The following is a 20297-nucleotide window of genomic DNA, read 5'->3' on the forward strand; positions in this document are numbered from 1 at the left end:
GGGAGAACAGTCCCGTTGGGAGAACCAAACAAAAAAAAAAAAAAAAGACTGAAACCGAAAATGCTTTCCTGCTCCATTCACAACCAGAAGAAAAATGAATTGGATGTTTGAAATGGGATCATTTCACTGTCAGTGAATATGACTCTTTCAATGAATGTGAATCCAGAGATCCGTAGCAATTTTACCCCAATCTGTCACCCCTCCCCCACCCTCTGACCGGCATTGTATTTAGCTTTCAGAGGGTTCCTCTGAATGAAGGAGAGATGGCCCAGAAAGTCACAGAGGAGCGCAGCACCTGCTGCGAGGCCCGGCAGCTGATGTAAGACAAATCTCGCAGCAACTGGGCTGTCACAGTGATTTGGCTACGTTTAAAAAGGCCAACTTGGCTCAGCGGCGACTCTTAAAGGCGCAGAGACTCCCCACAGACCGGATGCCTCCATCATAATCTGCACCTTCCAGGGCAACCAAACGAGGAGCGATTTGTCAATGACGAGATTCCAACAGGGCCGTGTTTGTAGACCTCATCATGGACAGTATAGTTCCTTCACAAAATATCTGATTCCATTTTGTAGGAAACCTGTACTGTACGATAATAAAATCATATGACGAATAAAGAAACATTTAAGAACACAACGGAGTATATTTATTAGGGATGCACTGATACTGTTTTTTCTGTATCGAGTGCATGTTCCCATATTTTTTTCCTGGTACTCACTGATACAAAGTACCGGTGCCTTGTGCCCCGATTATCAGGAAGCCGGGCGGCGGATCATGCCCCTTCGCCTGGCTTCCTAATTGCCTGTGAAGCTGGTGTTCTAGCGAAATGAGCCAGGCTGCCTAGCAACAAGTGAAGCCGGCTTTCTCATCATCATCATGGCCCGCCCCTCGGCTTCAAGAAAAATCTGCTGCCATGCAAAAAGTTTGGCATTGTCTAATGTGTTTGTGTATATTTTTGTCATTATGTTGCAGACTAATAATGAAACATTTAAAATAAGAAACACTAAAAAAAAAAAGATGCTTTTTAGGGATTTTTGGAAGAAGAGATATGCAAGACTCTTCAGCCAAAACATTCTCCCGCATTCCCCCTCATTGTTTTTAATTTTCTGCGTACATTGTCCGTGCGCCCTACAGTGTACACACTCAGCCCATTCAGGTCATCTCTGAGACCATATGAATGAGGAGGGTTTTGAGGAGGATGTAACTCCTGTGCGCATGCACAGGAATGACATCATCAGTGGCCACCCAATTGGCAAAGAGGATTCCCATGGAACTTAGAAGTGACGGCTGCAGAGATGGCAGTGGAGATGATGGCGGGAGGGTGGGGGACTGAAGATGGATCCGATAGTGCTGTAGAAGGACAGACTTATAAGACAAATGTGCCATTATGTGCAAGTTTGAGCACATTATGGCAAAAACCCACCCAGTACACAGCAGTTACTACCACTTTAAGAAAACAAGGGGTATATTTACCCAGCAGTGAATGTGACATTCACCATATGCTCACTGCAGGTGTATCATCCCGGTGCCTGTGGTTTAAATGACAGTCATTGATTCAAGTCCTTAGATGCGGTGGCTGCATTTGTTTTCTTCTTTAGGGCTAAGAATATATCCAGCAAGTACAGGGGGGGGTCCCATTGATTGATGCTGTTTAAAAAAGTGCTTCTGATGAAGCTTCAAATCACTCAGGGTGTGAATGGGTCCTAAACCCTAAAAACCCAGGGCCTGGAGTTTTTGAACCTAATGCAACTGACCTTTTGAATTGGCACCCATACTCCTGGCATGGAGAAGTATGAACCGAACCAGCGTAGACCCAACTGGAAATACCAACAAAAGATAAAAACCACTCAACCTCCTCTGCAAAATCCCTTAATGGAAGCTCAGTGCTCAGTAAAAGTCTCTGCCGGGCCCAAATGAACTGCAGATATATGAAGACCGGCACTCGAAAAGGATATCGACTTTATTAAGAAACATAAAAACAGCATGCAGAACTTGCTGACGCATTTCAGCCCCTCAAAAGGGCCTTTGTCATAGCCTATGACTACGGCCCCTTTGAGGTCGATATCAAGAGCATCCTGTTCAAGTGCCGGTCTTCATATGTCTAGACCCAACCTGGATTACATTGGATTTCTCTTCACACTCCATGTTAAAGGAGAACTTCTAGTATGCAAAAAGTTAACCTTTGTAGTGGGGCTACACCCATTAACTATTTGTTTTTCCCTAAGGGGCCGGAAAAGAGACAATATACTCACCTGATTTTTGGTCTCTCTGCTCTGGCTGTGGTATGTCCCTCAGAGTCCGCATGTCTAATGCAGACACATGGACTGCATAAGACGTGATGACATCAATGGGGCTTTGAACACTGATGGAAAAAGAAGATATACTCATATGATCCTCGGTCTTGCGGTGGTCGGCGCTCACCTCTCTCCCCCTCTACTCTAGCTGTGGTCTGTCACTTGGAGTCCTCACGCCTAATGCAGGTGAATGGACTGCATGGGACGTGAGTTATCAACAGCAGTGGAGTAACAATCGCCATAGCGACCCAGGCGGCTGCTATGGGGCCCGAGGCACAGGGGGGCCCGGCCAGGACATCCCCCTGATGACGTGCGGGCCGTCTGGGTTGCTATGGCATCTCAGGCGGCTGGCTGTCACTGGCGGCTGTGAGGAGGAACGTGTCGCTGTCCAGATCACTGACAACTGATACCTGGAGTCAGTGATAGCAAGCAGCTGCAGAGGAGGAGGAGGCTGGGCCCGGCGTCGGCAGCGGAGGAGACGGGGCCCGGCGATGGAAGAGGAGGCTGGACCCGGTGACCGAGGAGGCAGGGCCTGTCAGCAACCGTGGAGGAGGAGAAGGTGGACAGCGGATCGGGGCTGACAGGTAAGAGGTGTGCAGGTGTGTGACCAGCTCACCTGAGACCCTGCAAAGCCCGCCATAGAGAGTCTATGGTGGACTCTGCAGGGTCACTCTCAGGTGGGCTATGTGGGATCTCCGGTGGGCTCTGCAAGGGGCGTAACTAGAAATCACAGGGCCCCCTATCAGGTCATCTCTGAGACCATATGAATGAGGAGGGTTTTGAGGAGGATGTAACTCCTGTGCGCATGCACAGGAATGACATCATCAGTGGCCACCCAATTGGCAAAGAGGATTCCCATGGAACTTAGAAGTGACGGCTGCAGAGATGGCAGTGGAGATGATGGCGGGAGGGTGGGGGACTGAAGATGGATCCGATAGTGCTGTAGAAGGACAGACTTATAAGACAAATGTGCCATTATGTGCAAGTTTGAGCACATTATGGCAAAAACCCACCCAGTACACAGCAGTTACTACCACTTTAAGAAAACAAGGGGTATATTTACCCAGCAGTGAATGTGACATTCACCATATGCTCACTGCAGGTGTATCATCCCGGTGCCTGTGGTTTAAATGACAGTCATTGATTCAAGTCCTTAGATGCGGTGGCTGCATTTGTTTTCTTCTTTAGGGCTAAGAATATATCCAGCAAGTACAGGGGGGGGTCCCATTGATTGATGCTGTTTAAAAAAGTGCTTCTGATGAAGCTTCAAATCACTCAGGGTGTGAATGGGTCCTAAACCCTAAAAACCCAGGGCCTGGAGTTTTTGAACCTAATGCAACTGACCTTTTGAATTGGCACCCATACTCCTGGCATGGAGAAGTATGAACCGAACCAGCGTAGACCCAACTGGAAATACCAACAAAAGATAAAAACCACTCAACCTCCTCTGCAAAATCCCTTAATGGAAGCTCAGTGCTCAGTAAAAGTCTCTGCCGGGCCCAAATGAACTGCAGATATATGAAGACCGGCACTCGAAAAGGATATCGACTTTATTAAGAAACATAAAAACAGCATGCAGAACTTGCTGACGCATTTCAGCCCCTCAAAAGGGCCTTTGTCATAGCCTATGACTACGGCCCCTTTGAGGTCGATATCAAGAGCATCCTGTTCAAGTGCCGGTCTTCATATGTCTAGACCCAACCTGGATTACATTGGATTTCTCTTCACACTCCATGTTAAAGGAGAACTTCTAGTATGCAAAAAGTTAACCTTTGTAGTGGGGCTACACCCATTAACTATTTGTTTTTCCCTAAGGGGCCGGAAAAGAGACAATATACTCACCTGATTTTTGGTCTCTCTGCTCTGGCTGTGGTATGTCCCTCAGAGTCCGCATGTCTAATGCAGACACATGGACTGCATAAGACGTGATGACATCAATGGGGCTTTGAACACTGATGGAAAAAGAAGATATACTCATATGATCCTCGGTCTTGCGGTGGTCGGCGCTCACCTCTCTCCCCCTCTACTCTAGCTGTGGTCTGTCACTTGGAGTCCTCACGCCTAATGCAGGTGAATGGACTGCATGGGACGTGAGTTATCAACAGCAGTGGAGTAACAATCGCCATAGCGACCCAGGGGGCTGCTATGGGGCCCGAGGCGCAGGGGGGCCCGGCCAGGACATCCCCCTGATGACGTGCGGGCCGTCTGGGTTGCTATGGCATCTCAGGCGGCTGGCTGTCACTGGCGGCTGTGAGGAGGAACGTGTCGCTGTCCAGATCACTGACAACTGATACCTGGAGTCAGTGATAGCAAGCAGCTGCAGAGGAGGAGGAGGCTGGGCCCGGCGTCGGCAGCGGAGGAGACGGGGCCCGGCGATGGAAGAGGAGGCTGGACCCGGTGACCGAGGAGGCAGGGCCTGTCAGCAACCGTGGAGGAGGAGAAGGTGGACAGCGGATCGGGGCTGACAGGTAAGAGGTGTGCAGGTGTGTGACCAGCTCACCTGAGACCCTGCAAAGCCCGCCATAGAGAGTCTATGGTGGACTCTGCAGGGTCACTCTCAGGTGGGCTATGTGGGATCTCCGGTGGGCTCTGCAAGGGGCGTAACTAGAAATCACAGGGCCCCCTACAGAATTTAGCTATGGGGCCCTGTGATTTCTAGTCACGCCCCTGATCAACAGGGTTTAGACCGCTGGAGCCCCGGGGAGAAGAGGCTGCGGGAACTGGTCTAGCAGCCCGGGGGGAGCGAAGCTCGGGTGAGTTTTTTTTTCATTTGGGCCCAGAGAAAAATGAGCAATTAACCCTTGCAGTGCTGGGGCTTCCCCCTTATTACATTACCGGAGTTCCACTTTAAACAAAAGCCTGTTTTGCTGATTTCACTTTGCAAGGCTTTGAGTGATCGTTCAATAGCTGTCCTCGGTGGTAGCTCCGGGCCTCCCGCCGTCCGGTAGAGTGCTATTGAACAAGTTTGTATTATGCTCGGAGACCTTCCTTGCCGCAGCTAACAATCTACGTTGTACTTCTCGCTCTATAAACTTCCCTGCCACGCTCTTATCGTGGACGCACTTAACAAAGGACCCGGATTAAACAAAAGCTTTGACGCGGCTTCTATTCAAAGCTGTTGATATCTCGTAAAGTGGACCTAATGTCAAATAACTCCCAGTGTTTTATCCTTTTATAGACCCTGCAAGTACAGGAAAATACCCGTTCTGATCTGCCAGAAATGCACTCAGCTTCCAATTTACTACTGTGGGCTATCAACACTCAGCATTTTCAGGACTGAGTGGTGTCAGCCCTCCCAGTTGCCTTTCGCTAAACTACTCAACCACCCCCACTGAGTGGTGTCAGCTCTCCCAGTTGTCTTTTGCTAAACTACTCAACCACTCCCACTCTCAACCCCCCCCCCCCCGGTTGTCTTGTGATAAACTATTCAACCACTCCCCACTACTCTACCACTCCAAAGCACAGGATGGCTCTGAATTTCTGACAAGATGCAGAACAACTGATTGGTTCCTTGTTCTGCTTCTCCCTCTCCCAGTTTGAGCTCTGTTTCCTAGGGTGCAAATGCGGACTTACTAAGACATCCACCCATTGAGGCATTTGGATATTTCTATGACACCACCCAAGGTCTTGCCCACTGCTTGCATCAGGGCGGAGGGCTCTTGAGTACTGTAGTAGGGGGCTGTGATGTTTTCAGGAAGCTATGTAGAGCACGGCCCCTCCCACCAGCCATGATCTGCCTGCATTGCGTAGAGAAGCACAGATGACATCACTGGGTCTAAAATAATGTATGCAATGAAAATGGAAAGGTTTTATTCAAGCATTTCATTAGCATGTTGATGAGGAATCAGGGAATGTAAATTTAAGCAGATTAAACTTCAGCTTTAATACATCAGTAAGAATGTATGTAAAAAAAATATCCTTTGATCCTGGCAGAAATCCGGCGATCTTCTAACTTGCTGCAGTGTTAAGTTGTGTCGTCAGCCCTGCCATTGAGTTCACCTAAGTGGACTACAGAACACCCGCCTTGTATGTTAGGCTGGGTTCACACCTGGGCGTTTTTCAGCGCTGATCGAAGCGCTGAAAAATGCTCAGCAAGTGAAATCCCATAATTTCCTATGGGCATGGTTCCCACCTGGGCGTATTTCAGCCCGTGGAAACGTGCGGAAAAACGCCCTACGCCCAAACAAGTACAGGAGCTTCTTTGGGGCGTTTTTCCGCGCGTTTCCATTGGTATTCCCGAGTGTGGATCAGGTTTAACAAAGCGGTAACCCCAAGCCACACTCGGGAATACAGCGTAGGACCTACCTTGTCCGCGATCCCCGCTGTGTCCTCCGGCCGCTGCCGACTTCCGGGTTCCGTCCCTTGCAGGGGGCGGAACCAGCGGGAAGTTTGAAAGTTTAAAAAAAACCCGAAAAAAAAAGATAGAGAAAATAAAGGAAAAATAAAAAAAAAGAATCATACCACCAGGGAGGTATAAAAACACGCGTTTCACTGAAAGAAAATTTTGTGCTAAAAAACGAGCTGAAAAACGAGCAGAAAAAACGCGCCTATGGTACGCCCAGGTGTGAACATAGCCTTATGGAAATGAGAGGATTATGATGTGCTCCCGGCAACCACTGACTTCACTGGTTGCCAGGGGCTGAACAAGGCACACTGTCCAGCATCCCAGGTTGCTAAGAACTGGGCGCGGAGATGTGCATCCACTGGGAACCAGTGACCTGGGTGGGACGCCGGCAAGAGCCGGAGCCAGAACTGGGAGGTAAGATGAAACGTTAGCACGCACCACAAGCACCCGTTAACCCCCTCCGCTTTAGAGAATAGGCAAGGGACACCCATGACTCCTGACTGTCAGGATCATCAGCAAAAATAAAGGGTTAAAAAAAATAACGCAGCCGCCACTAAGAAGTGCTAATCTGCAATGTTCAACATTTGTATTCCTGGGTTTAAATACACTTTAAATCACATGATCTCTGGAAACCAATCATTATGGCAGATGGTAATGATTGGAGTCTAATGGTATATGTAAAAGGTAAAGAGATGGCAGCGGTGCATTATGGGTAGCAGCTGGATCAGAAAACATTAAGAATCCTGATTAAAATCCCTCTATAAACAATCAGGCTTTGCGTGTGTATGTCTGCATTTAATTAAATATATTCTGCAGTCTCCTCTATCTTCTGTGTACTCTCTGATATGAGATCCGACCCCTGGCATGAGCAGGTTACAATTCTAATGAATTCTGATGTTTGTGAAAAAAACCCCATAAAGAGCCACAAGATTTGGGGACGAGTAGATTGTGTTGTACAGAAATAATGGATATAGGAACCCTTGATCTGCTACAGAGTCAGGATACTCTTCTCTGCTATCTTATTGATGTGTTATTACTTGAAATTCCATGAAGAAGCAGCAAAAATCTGAACCAAATCAATGCTTCTGGTCATAACTGGAGATCATGGGAAAGAATGCAAAAGTCGGAACCATTATTATTATTATTACATAGTATTTGTATAGCGCCAACAGTTTGCGCAGCACTCTACAATATAAGCCATGAAGGCTTCCTATCTTCTCTATATCCTCGGAAATGTGGATGAGGAAATTGGGATAAGGAGCCAACATTTTTTTTATACCTTCTGCTAACATGGAGGAGGTAGATACATTCTTTGAAGGCCAAGCCATGATACATGTATGAAACGTCAACCATTGTACCAAGAAGGGCAGCTGCACCAGAGCATTCCATGCAATGTGTTTTTTGGCAGTATTCAGCTAGCTACTCGGTTGCTGTGAGAAGCCATAGGAAACAATAGGGAGCAGCTGTATGAACAGCTTTAGGCCTTCCACACTGCAAGTTGCTGCCCCCCCCAATCTATGTAGGGTAAACTGAGCCACACTTTCACAGGGTTATTACAACAGGGTGGAGAGGTTGGAGAAGGCAGGGAAGTTAACAATCTAGGCCAAAATAGGTGATTTGGAAAAGTTCTCCAATTCAGATCACTTTCCAGTTCAGCTATGTTGTCCTAGATTGTTCACTTCTCCTGCCTTCTCCAAACTCTTCACCCTTTTGTGAATAACCCGGTTAGACTTGGTGTTCCTATGGTTCTTGGTGAAGATCAAAACCAGCTACCAAGGGCCAAAATATAAAAAATACTATGAAAAAATACTTAGGGTCCGCGTTTAAGAGTTTTTGTTAATTTCACAGGTTTCGCACTCCCATACAAGTCTACGGAAATGCACAACCTGCTCAAAGCAGATCAGATGCAAAAGGAGGTCAACTGCAGCTCAAACGCACCTGTCACTGAATTCTGAATGATCTCAGAAGCATCACAAAATTATGTCAAACCTTTGCCATCAGCACAAGCCCAAAACCCATCAACGCAGGCCCTTATGGTGGAAAAAAATCCACAATTTATGATCCTATAAGGATTCCGGTGTGCTGGTGACGTTTCTGTAATTACCTTACGGTGGAAAGTGACATAGTGAACAATACAGGGCCATGGACATGTGTAAAAAAGTACCCTGCTTCATATGCATCTGCTTATGGAAGTGAGCTCTCTAAAGTGATAGTATGGGTTACATTTTTCATTTAATGTGGGCTCACTTTACCTTCTACGGTGGCCCATAGATCTAACACCTTCAGGATCCCCAAACCCATAAACTCTGAATATTACCAATGAATTAAAGCAGGCATCTGAAAGTGACAGCTGTATAGAGTTAGGGGCCATTTTGGTAGGGTAAGTGAATCCAAGGGTTCACTTCATGTACAAAAGTTCCATTGTGCTTAAAGTGAACCCTTGGATTTACTTAAACGCTTTCCAAAGTCCCAGCATATGCTCTCCTGTTATATCATCAGCATTGTAACAGGAATGCATAATATGGTTGTTTTTGATCATGCAATCAAAGCTTACGTGAAAGAAATCCCCATCACATAGTGAGCGCTGCCTTCTGTCTGTCCATCATTTTCAACAATGTCCTGGATTCCCAGTGTGCTTTGCGTCTCTTTCCCTGCTGCTTGATGTGATGCAATCTCGATTTCTTAAGACTACATATCACACAATGCATTGCTTCCAAGAAGCAATGATAATGTTACATTGTTCAGACGTTGAGTTGTAGTTCAGAAGAGTTGTGACACAAGGAAGTAAATATTCACAGGGCTGAGTGAAATTGTGTCAGTACATTGAGGAAGTCCATCCTATGGACAACTTCACTAAGTTTTCAAACTTCTAGATGGATTTGGTTATTAGGATTGAAATAGTACTCATAGGAATTCAATACAGAAATACATATTTTTCGTTTTCGACCATAGATACCCTTTAACCTTCTAAGATGGCCTCCAAATGTATACAGCTGGCACTTCCAAATGCCTGTATGAATTTAGAGGCCACCTTAGAACACCTTACACACAATGGCACTTTTGTACATGAAGTGAACTGTTGGATTCTCTTAACCATTTAACACGGATTTTCCTTTATACTATCAATTGAAAAGCAACAATGATAATATTGAAAGTGTTCATTAAATCTGATTATAATTATCTCTACACCAATTGTGATGTAAATATTGACAGGCCCAGACAGACTGAACGGAGGGGCTACATGACTGGGGGGAGGAATAGTCCCGGGAGAAGGGGTTAAAAATAAAATGGGAATTAGCTGTTCCTACCTGATTGGACATTGGGGTCAGGTGTCCGGGAGGAGCCACATGGGTTGGAACTGCAAGGGCTGAAGGGCGTTCTTTCTGGAAAATCAACAGAGGAAGCAGGTTGTCACACTCGCCCTTCCGGAATGTTGTGGTTTCTGCTGGTTGCAAGGTTCTTTATGTCACGGCAGCTTGGCGGGTTAGGGGGTCTTTTGTTTTTTTTTGGGGGGTCTGAAAACCGGAGTAAATTACACAAATGGGGGGTTATCAGCTGGTATGGGTGCTTCCCCCTGTTGGTGTCAGTAATTGTAGGGAGGGCCCAGTCCCTTGGAACTTGGGAGCAGTAACTGTCCTTGAGCTGGTTGGGGTGCGGCTGGGGACATGGGAAGAGTTTTAGGAGAGGCCTTATTTGGGCTGTTGTGCACCCAAAGACCCCTTCTCAGATCAACAGTTGTTAAGAGTATTTATTTGTATATTATTTGGTTTATTACTTTGGTTACTGTTAAAGTTGGTTTGTTTAATAAAAGGGCTGCTGTGGCCGTTAAAATCCATGTCCCGCAGTTTGTGTGTTTATCGGAGTTTTAACAGAGGGACAACATCGACGAATCCATCAGTCATGAACATGGACAATTTGGTTCATTCCAAACCAGGGACTGTCCCACCAACGTGGAACAGTTAGGGATGACGGCTGTGCGTTCTTAAATTCCCAACTCTTTCCCCAATGCCAGCAGGTGTACGGTATCCACTCCTGTCAATTGCTGTCTCTCCCTTTCTCTTCCGGTGTTTGCATAGTCTCATTGCCGGCATCTAATTGAAGCTTGGTTTGCTTTAGAATTAAAAGTGACACGACTTTAAACATCCAAACAAAAGCCATTTTTTTCGGCAGTCCTAATGCATGTAAATTATTTCAATCTGTGCCTTTTCTACATCTTCATCAAAGCAGTGACTGCCAAGGCTTAGTAAACAATGCACAAATTAATAGACACGTTAATATAATGTAAGGACGGAGTGTCAGGTGGGAGGTAGCCAGGAAACATTAAGGAGAGATGCTGGTGAAGGAGAGACGTCGAAGTCGGTGAAGGGGAACTTGATTAATACATGTTTGCATCCTCTGTGACTTGTCATATTTAAAAACCACAGCTACACTTGAATAAAATAATGGTATTAAAATGACATTTCCTTTTCTATCTTAAGCTATGTTTTTCTAAAATGTGAAAATGATTCAAGTGTTTCTTCCATTCAATCATAGCAAAACTACTCTCTGTAGAGAATGCTATAGAACTCCCATCATCCATGTGATCAGCTCACTGCTTTTCTCTGTAGTCAGCACAATGCTTGAAGTCAAATTGCAGTATTGTTTTTGATATGAAATCAGTAGGGTCAGCTCTGTAGCCAGTAGGATCACCTCTGTAGCCAGTAGGGTCACCTCTATAGCCAGTAGTGTAGGGTCACCTCTGCAGCCAGTAGGGTCACCTCTATGACCAGTAGGATCACATCTATGGCCGGTAAGGTCACCTTTCTAGCCAGTAGCATTACCTCTATAGCCAGCAGCATCACCTATATAGCCAGTAGGATCACCTCTACATCCATTGCTGCTAAAACTACCTAAAGCAGTGATAGCCAACCCTCATAAAGTGGTGGGGCCTCAAGTGTGGTCCTTGACGTTTACAAAGGTCTGCACATAATATGCAGTGAATGTAATGGTACAGAAAGTTGTCAGATACTATAGTCAGAGACGGCAAATTTGCTGTAGGATTTGCTGGAGACTGGGGATATGTTTTAGAAGAAATTCATACATTGGAGACATGTTTCAGAAGACAGTCATTCATTGAAAAAAACATGGGACTGAGAGTGATCACTGCTAAATACCTCCTATGTTTCTGAGATATGAAAGAGGGACAGCTTCCAGCACAACGGACACACTCCTGCCATGTCCCAGGATAAAGCAATCCTTGATCTACAGTCCAGTTACTTTGCTTAGGTGGAGCTGATATTAGTAGGTATGAGCTAAGGTTTGGACCGAAGAGTAACACTTCCTTTTATTATGACTAGAAATCAGAGCAAGTTCAGACTTAAGTCTGAACTTAAGCTCCTCTGAACATGGAAGGAAGCTTCCCAATCATTTTTTGAGGGAGAATTCCCCGCCTATAGCGCCACATAAGTAAAGGGACAGGATGTTGTGAAATCATTGACTCTACATGGCAACATGGCTATGTTCAGTCAAATGACATTAACCAAAAATGGCCATTTGGCCACATAAGATCAATGATGTCCCCACAAGCATCCAGCCCCTTTGTTTATGTGCAGCTGCAGGGCAGAAAATCCCCCCCCCAGCCCGCAGCTGATTGGGGCATGTGGACCCATCTCCCTTCGGAGGTTAGAGGAACTCAAGTTCGCAGCGGCTTTGGTCTGAACCTGAGCCCATCTTTGGAAGTTTTACTCTTACACAATAGTTATCAGGCATGTACTTAACATAAAAAATATATTTGACAGTAGGTCTAGTTTGGGCTGTCTTATGTCAGCTATTTGAAAAAAAACATACATCAGTTGCCATAATAACAGAGATAATTGATAGTAAAATGATTGTGTGCAAAATGCAGACGTATTTACTGCATCTAAAGGCACCAATGTTAGATATATGGCCAGCTTCAACAGCCCTACTCTGTCCTGATGAGAAGAAGTGGCACAAGCAAAGTTCCTGACCTCCTTTTCTCTTCCCATCAAGGGTCAGCCACATGATCCATTGGATAATTCCTGGCAAGATGGAAAAGCTCTCAGTAGAATTCATATCTTGCTGTCCGCTGTCACAGGTGCTCATCCAAGCTCCATGCTAGGTGTCCTATTGGGGCAAGAATCTACTTTTTTGCAGTCATGGGAATTTTTGAAGACTATGTGTCAAGAAAGGACCACTGCAGGTAAACTGTTGACTGATCTGAAATCACTTGGACTGCAATCTTTCCAGTGATTAAAGAAAACGTTTCCGGTGGTCTAGCAGCTCCAGTCACAGGAGTGACATCAATATCATAACTCTAAAGCTGGCGAGGAAGTGACCCCATCGAGTGATTCATGGGTTTTAATTACAGAATTGATTTATATATGTTTTCTTCGTTGCTCACGTAAGCAGCCAGGGGAAATAAGAGGGTAAACTGAACGGATTAACAGATGTCTGCCATCTAAAGGATTATTTATTACCGCTGATTAAGCTAAATATATCAGCCAGATAAATTCTGTCTCTTCCAGTGGATGCAGCGATGAGTTACAATGATACAAATCGATAGCAAACTATCATCAGACATGACAGAGGAAATACTGTGACCGTCACATCTCCAGCCTCAGACCAGAAACGTGCCCACTAGGCTTACGTTAGGATCTTGACGCTGGTTCACACCTTAGCGTATTGGAAACCCGCGTTTGCCGCGCGTTTCTTACCGCGATTTGCAGTAAAAGAAACGCGCGGCAAACGCGAGTTTCCGAGGGGGTATCCGGCTGTATCCTGATGGATACAGCGGGATACGTGCGTTAATACACCCCAAAGAAGCTCATGGCGTTTTACCGAGCGATCGTACGCGCAGTAAAACGCCCAGGTGAGAACCATACCCATAGGCAAACACGGGTTTTCACATGGGTTTTCACCATAGGCAAACATGGGTTTTCACATGGGTTTTCCCCATAGGCAAACATGGGTTTTCACATGGGTTTTCACCATAGGCAAACATGGGTTTTCGTCTTGTTACCTGAGGGTAACAAGGTGTCAAGAAAAGAATGGATGATGCAGATGAAAGCAGTATATTGGTGCAGAGAGCACTAAATCACTGCATCAATGAGGACCACTCAGCCCAAGGATGTGGCCTTGCAGCTTCACATGACTGGCCTGGAAACTTTGGAAAAGACAAGTATAAAAAAAAACAAAAAACCCAACATGAGGGACCTTCATGTGAAGGAGAGATATGCTTTATAATAATGCATACACTCACTACCACTGCTGGGTGATACAGGTGGTGTATGTAGCATTTAGAAAGACTCGCTGCCATTGCCCTGTCCCCCCCTCTGCACTTTGGAATACTAGTGAACATCACCACATTGCTAAATCCAGGGTACTGCACCCCCTAATCACTTTCCAAGCTCATTATGAGCTAAATGCATAAAGGTGGCCATACACTTTACAACCATCGCAAGACCTTAGTCTTGCGATGGTTGTAAAGTAATTTAAAAAACGTACGATCTGCCCATCTTGGACAGGCAGATCGTACTTGCGATCATCGCAAGATCGCGGGCTTCCGATGACCGCAATGCTGAACGGGCAGTGTGCGCGTGCGCACACCGGCCCGTGCGGCATTGATCTTACGATCATGCTAAAAACCAGCCGAAAATCGTACGATTCTCGGCTGGTTTTCTAGCATGCTGCTAAGACAAAAGACGTGCGACCGTACAGTATCGTACGATCATCGTACGTTTATTGTACGATCGCGGGATTTCCCGCGATTATCGTGCGATAATCGCACAGTGTATGGGCACCTTTAGAGGGAGAAACCCAGGTAGGTGTTCCAGTGTCTTAGCGCTACAATAAACCATTACAGTATAAATGGTACTCTTCCTCTGGTATATCAACCTAACTACCTAATATTCCTTGTAGAGCTGTAGCTACCAGTGCAAGGCTGATTACAATTTTCAGCTGATGCGTTTCCACTATTTAAAAAAAAGAATACATGAGTGCATCAAATGCATAAATCCATAGGGATAAAAGAAACATTGCCTTTATGGTTTGTGGTGCTCCAAGGCTCTGCTTGTCCATCAATTCTGGCTCCACACAAACAGCTGAACGCATTGGCTGTCAGTCACTGCTGGACACTGATTACTGTGTATATATGCACCATACATTCATTATATAGTTAATTAAGGGAAAATCACAGCGTGACAGCTTATGTTTAGTAAGGTGTGAGCGATTCCCTCTCATGGGATTTCATATATTGGGCGCAACCCATATGCAGTCAAGCACCATTACATGCTGAATTAGTCCCATGGGAAGGAAGAACTAGCCTGGAGTACAAAGCTGAAACATTTGAAGATAATGTATATATACAGTATATACCATATGGCCTAAAGTATGTGGGCAGCCCTCCAAATGATTGCAATCAGTTGTTTCCAGTGAAGGCTTCAAATACATTTTAGACCATTGCATGCTTCCAGCCTCGTGGCAACAGTTTGAGGTCCATCATGACTGTGTGCAAAGCCAGCTTCATAAAGACATAGTTTGTCGGGTTTGGTGTTGGAGGAACTCGGGTGGTCTTCACACAGCTCTGACCTCAACCTCACGCAAAACTTTTGGGATGAACTGGAATGCAGTTAACAAAACAGGTTTTCTCAACCAACATCACTACCTGACCTCACAAAAGCTCTTGGTGAGCACTTCCATATTAATGCTCATGGTTTTAAAATGGGTTGTCCAACAAGCTCATATAGGTGCGATGGCAAGGCATCCCCAGATTATATAGTGTATTTGTATTCTATCCGTCATGCTTGGAGAGTCCAAACTGTTTATTTTTCTATTTCTCTTAAATGAGGTAAATATTAGAGCTGCAACAGTTAATCGATTTAGTCGATTAAAATCGACGATTGAAAACGTTGGCAACGTTTTCGAACGTCGATTCGTTGGCTATCGATGCAATATTACAAATACGTTTTTCATAATTCCTGCATGTGCCTAGCTGGTGTCAATTGCTAGCAGGCTCCATTCTGAATGGCACCCCAACGCACTTCCCGGCTGCACAATGCGGCGACCATAATAACGTGTTGCATTACAGTACAGTAAAAAAAAGAAAAAGCGATGAATGTTCTACTATCTATCACCGCACAGCAACTCATTGCGTTATCCTGTGTGGTACAGCACTGCAGCACAGCAAGTGTGTTGGGGTTAAATTCATAATGAATGGCAAGCCAATGCTCCAGCACACCTCGTGTACATTACTGTGCATTTAGCGCAGCACTATGGTGTTAAAAGGCTTTAATACATCCGATTCCCATCTTGTATCACCCACCATCATATGGGTATTAGCATATAATAACAGATACTTTTTGTAGCACATGATGCTGGAATACATGGGGCATGTTTATAAAGCAGTCAATATAGTTTTCACCAGACATTCACTGGTGGTGAATCAATTAGCACCATTTAAAATGCATGCACCAGGAAGAATATGCCCCATAGCGTTGTGATTTTACAGATCCTTTTCTCGTGCACGAGGGACCAAAGCAGAGAGCACAATGTGCCTCCAACTTCCTGCACAATCCTGCTTTAAATGTACATCAATTTTCTCTTGGCGCCAAGCCCAGTCACTCTGAAATCCATCGAAGAGTGTTCTCAACAGCTGCCATCATCTTCACTCTGTGCGGTGAGGCTTTTTCTTAATATACTGTGTATATATGTGTGTGTGTATATATATATATATATATATATAAAAGTGAGTTGAATTGGAGAAGTTTGGCCTAGATCGTTCACTTCTCCTTCCTTCACCAAACTCTTCACCCTTTTGTGAATAACCCTGTAAGTAATCTTTGATTACATTATGAACATATTACAAAGCTGATGTTATAACAGAATAGTTTACACTGTGACTACAACTCTTTTAATGGTTTTGTGACAAGAAGGTAAGTCAAAAGGTTATCTTCCAAGGGTGGTGATGGGCCCCTAATGACTAACGATCTGATGAATTCTCATCTGATGACTTGTGGGGGAATACTCAAGAAGCAACAGGAGAGGAGGAAGAAGCCCACATCTACAGGATTAAAGAAGCAGGGAGATCCTTGCACTGCAGGTCATCAGATACAGTTTCCTCTCCAGCAAGGAGAACAGTGAGCAGCACAGTAATAACATCACCAAATATCACTCCAAATCTGGTGAGACAGATTGGGAGATGGCAAACCCTCACTTTTAGAGTCCGGGTCCACTTTAAGACTGCACTGTTTGGTGGCCGGCACACTGAGATGGGTCCTAGTAAAAGGTGCCCAAATGTTAACTGTTAAAAGGGTCCAAAGGAACAGGTTATGGTGAAATGGAAATCTGCAGTGAACATCTGCTTGTCAAGGATTGGCCAAATCCTGGTTTAGGGGTAAATGATCTACTGAACTCTAACACTGACCTAAATGCTGTTCAGTACATTAATCTGTGAGGAGAGAAGATGAAATATACACCAAGAACTCCTTGGTGTTCTTCTGTGCAGATTGGCCAGGTCCATGTCACCCGACCTCCACTGTCCTTGGCAATATGACATTTTTTAAAAACTATAAAAGGCACTCTCTATGATAAATTCCTGATCTGTGATGGATCAATCACACCTTAGTGCTGCATTGCACGTAGGAAAACGCCTGTCATGCAAACAGATGCAGGAGCTATTTTTCAGGCGGAGATCGCGTGGTTTTGGTCCCAATAGATATCTGTATGCAGGGAGAAACGCACATTTTTAAATGCAAAAACACGCCGAAAAATCGAGCAAAACATTTGCAAAAAAGTATGCGAAACTGAAAACGCCTAGGTGTGAACCAGGCCTTAGGCCCCGTTCCCACTGCACGATATGCAAATCGCGCTTTTGTCGCACGATTTGCATATTGCGCGACATCGCGAGATTTGCCGCGCGATATTGCGTTCAAGCTTGCATTGAGCAAGCTTGAATCGCGGCTAAGTCCGCTCCAAAAAGGGTCCTGCTGTAGCGACACACGACCCGCGACAGCAGGACCCTTTGCCCCATTGAAATGCATTGGAGCGCGATATCGCGCGGTAATTTGCCGCGATATTGCGGGAATTACCGCGCGATAAATCGCTTAATGTGAACGGGGCTTTACAGAGTTCCCTTTATGCTGAGATAACACAGTAGGACAGGGCAGGCTCCAAACCACAGTCTGCATTGTATGCGGTGTCCAGCAAATAGCAATATCCGCTATGTACTATAAAGTGTAATGACTGCACATTAAATTTGTAAAAGTCATTAAAAAAATGTCATAAAAGTTTGTAAAATTGTACATTTAGAAAAAAAATCCAAAAACTATCATTCTTTATCCAACAGCTGAGACTGCACAGCAAACTTTCCAAGCTGAGAACATCAATTTGAGTTACTGTTTTACAATGCATTTTATTGTTACTCTACTATGCTGTATTAACTTTGTAAGTCGCCTGCACTTTCCATCTAGTCTTCAGTACTTCTAAAAAGCTTTTATGTTCCACCTTCGCAGCACCGTAAGTATTCATAAGTATATGTTTTAATATTCCTTGTCACTGAAATAAAAACTTTAATTCTACCCATCACACAATGTTTATCTCACTCAGAGACCATTGTTTTGGCATGAAAATTACACTCGTCCCCAACAATTTCTGTGACTCCACATCAGTGGTATAATTTTCTTGGTTCCTGCAAGAATTCCAACTGCCGTTTCAATTTGAAAGCGCCATCCATATTGACGAAATTATGGCTCAGACGGCTATATAAAGGAAATTTTACGGAAAAGGTCTGCACTACTCTGCCTTTAATGCTTAAAGAATTTTCTAAAATAGGAAGAAACGATGACATACGTTTCCAGGAATTCGTAGTACATGTGGAATAAGTCGGGTCTAGCACTTGTAATTTGTGCCATCTAACCACAGGGTACAAGAACAAAAAAGAGCGTTCAGGGAGGCTGTAATTATATTCTTGTCATAGATGTACTCCATGGTTTCCACGGTGGCAACATTTTGCATGAATGAGCATAAATGACAAGTAATGCAGATGATGAGCAGCCTGTGTGGGGCTTTACCAATATGAGCCTACGACTTTGGGTGGTGGATAGAAGAGAGCAGACAGTGTAAGTCTTAGGCATAGAAGATCAAGATCATTTATCTGGGCTGCACTGTGCATGGCTGGGCCAACAAGAGGACCGCTCTTCAAACAGTACAAACTGTCGAATGACTGCCCTTCTGCAACGTTGACTTGAAGAGAGAGTTCACTAGAAATATCCCATGAACACTACCTTACATTGCTTGGCTGGTGTGGAACTAGGTCTAACCCTAGTCATAATATTCAGTGACACTGTGTCACTCAGCCCCCCTCATACTATGTACCTTACATTGCTTGGCTGGTGTGGAACTAGGTCTAACCCTAGTCATAATATTCAGTGACACTGTGTCACTCAGCCCCCCTCATACTATGTACCTTACATTGCTTGGCTGGTGTGGAACTAGGTCTAACCCTAGTCATAATATTCAGTGACACTGTGTCACTCAGCCCCCCTCATACTATGTACCTTACATTGCTTGGCTGGTGTGGAAGAAGGTCTAGCCCTAGTCATAATAATCTGTGACATTGTGTCACTCAGCCCCCCTCATACTATGTACCTTACATTGATTGGCTGGTGTGGAAGAAGGTCTAGTCCTAGTTATAATAATCTGTGACATTGTGTCACTCAGCCCCCCTCATACTATGTACCTTACATTGCTTGGCTGGTGTGGAAGAAGGTCTAGTCCTAGTTATAATAATCTGTGACATTGTGTCACTCAGCCCCCCTCATACTATGTACCTTACATTGCTTGGCTGGTGTGGAAGAAGGTCTAGTCCTAGTTATAATAATCTGTGACATTGTGTCTCTCAGCCCCCCCCCCATGCTATGTACCTCTTTGGCAGCATCAGGGCACAGAGGACGTGTCCCCCAGCCAGACTTAACAATCACAAGACGTAGATAGCATTGGGATGGGGGATCTGAGCAACACCATTAGGTGCAAGGTGTCGCTGATACATGGCTGACATTTTCTAGTAGTGATTGCTGTTCGTCATTCTTAAAGTGGAAGTTCACACTAGATTAAAGACAATAAACAGCCATATAACACGTCTACCCTAAAAACTGCATAGCACAATGTTTTAATTCTGTCTGTGCTCTGGTTGTCCAGTAATCACCAGTGGAACATGCCAGCTTTTTAGCAGTGACACCATGCAACTAATAGTGTTGCTCAGCTTTGACTAGGTGCTGGTAGGACAAGAGCAGACAGACGTCACACATGGTGCTATGAATTTATCAAGGCACATGTTTTATATAAAGCTGCTTAATGTTCAAAGAGTAATTCTAGAGTGAACTTCCACTTTAGGAAAGGCCACATTACTTTGAGTAGAGTTAGACCTTCTTCCACACCAGCCAAGCAATGTAAGCCTATCATGAACTGCAACAATGAGCGCAGAGCAGTGTATGGACTGCCTAAGTTGATGTGCTGTGCAGTATATGGAACTTTCAAACTCATGTATGGCTCAGTTTTAAGACTGCAGTTCATAGAACAGGCACAAGAGCAGATAGGTCAAAAGAATTTATAAAGCAGGAGAGCAATGGAAATAGTTTGACCTTCCTGTGTGTGGCTAGACACCCGTC

The 20297-nt window shown here is 44.9% G+C and overlaps 1 protein-coding gene across 1 annotated transcript in view; it reads right to left on the reverse strand.

Annotated features, from left to right (window-relative positions):
* RNF165 (ring finger protein 165) overlaps nt 1-20297 on the reverse strand; it is a 93169-nt gene that overhangs the window by 27393 nt on the left and 45479 nt on the right. The gene's annotated exons all lie outside the window — the stretch shown is intronic.

This window comes from Nanorana parkeri, unplaced genomic scaffold (genome assembly GCF_000935625.1).
Source record: "Nanorana parkeri isolate BGI_ZX_2015 unplaced genomic scaffold, ASM93562v1 scaffold210, whole genome shotgun sequence".
Classification (NCBI taxonomy): Eukaryota; Metazoa; Chordata; class Amphibia; order Anura; family Dicroglossidae; genus Nanorana; species Nanorana parkeri.